Source organism: Palaemon carinicauda, chromosome 28 (genome assembly GCF_036898095.1).
Source record: "Palaemon carinicauda isolate YSFRI2023 chromosome 28, ASM3689809v2, whole genome shotgun sequence".
Classification (NCBI taxonomy): domain Eukaryota; kingdom Metazoa; phylum Arthropoda; class Malacostraca; order Decapoda; family Palaemonidae; genus Palaemon; species Palaemon carinicauda.
The window spans coordinates 96004830-96006105 of NC_090752.1; the positions used below are offsets into that span (position 1 = coordinate 96004830).

At 38.6% G+C, this 1276-nt stretch overlaps 1 pseudogene; it reads left to right on the forward strand.

Moving 5' to 3' along the window:
* The window catches only part of LOC137622110 (uncharacterized), a 2113-nt pseudogene extending 1081 nt beyond the window's left edge, over positions 1-1032 (forward strand).
* Positions 1033-1276: the final 244 nt, after the last annotated feature.

Here is a 1276-nt window from a genome sequence, read left to right on the forward strand (position 1 = left end):
CCAATGAAAAGGTACTCAAGAAGAGCACGAAGAGAGAGAAAAAGAGTGTCGACAGACCGGTAAATCGTATACGACTGCGTCAGGTAAATTAGTTTCCGCTAGCAAACAAAGTCCACTAAAGCAATGTAGATTGAAATGCTCCGAACGTTTCAATGATGAAGATCTGCAAATATTATTCATTGAATATTGGGATTTGGGCTCAGTAGATTCAAGAAGAAACTACCTCGCAACTCTTATTACACCAAAGAAGCCATTACGTGCCCGCCTAAGAGATGGAGGCGGCGAATACATTAGAGTGCGAGATGTAACCTACGAGTATGCCTTAGAAATTCAAATGAAAAGACATCCTATTTGTCAAAAATGCTTTTTGAGGGTGTTTGGTGACACCAAAAAATTCTTGGAAGTATTACAGAAAAAGAAAAAGGAAACTGCCTCTGGAGTGAGCCGAGGGGATAGGAGAGGAACAACTCCAAATCCACGTCGTATTAAAGAAGAGGAACTTTCTAAAATTGATGATCATATCAAATCATTTCCAGCATACGAGAGTCATTATTCTAGGGCACACTCCTCCAAAAAGTATTTGTCATCAACACTTACATTAGCAAAAATGTATTCGTTGTTTAAAAAACGCTACCCAGAGTCCTCAGTAACACGCTTTACATATGAGAAAAGATTTCATTGTCATAACTTGAGTTTCAAACAGCCTAAAATAGACACATGTCATACCTGCGATGTGTTAAAGATGCAATTAGATATCACCAATACCCCTGAAGAGAAAGAACGTCTACAAGCCGAAAAAGAAAGTCATCTGTTAAGAGCTGAAAATGCCTATAGTCGTAAAAGAGATGATACAAAGTTAGCTTGCAAAAATCCCTCATTTGCAACATACACATTTGACTTACAACAGTGTCTCCCCACTCCATACTTACAGTCTTCCGTAGCTTTTTATAAGCACTTGTTGTGGACATACAATCTCACTGTTCACAATAATGTCAATAAAAAAGTGGACTGTTTTATGTGGCACGAAACCATTGCTGCTAGAGGTGCCAATCAAATAGCATCTTGTCTAATGAATATCTTGCAGAATTTGCCCAGTGATGTCCACCACGTAATATTTTATTCTGATGCTTGCGCCGGACAGAATAGAAATTCCCATATGGCTGCTATGTTTATGCATGCATTGTCCAAATTTCCTAATATACTGACAATAGATCACAAATTTCTCATTTCCGGTCATTCACACATGGAGTGTGACTCCGACCACTCTGTCATTGAA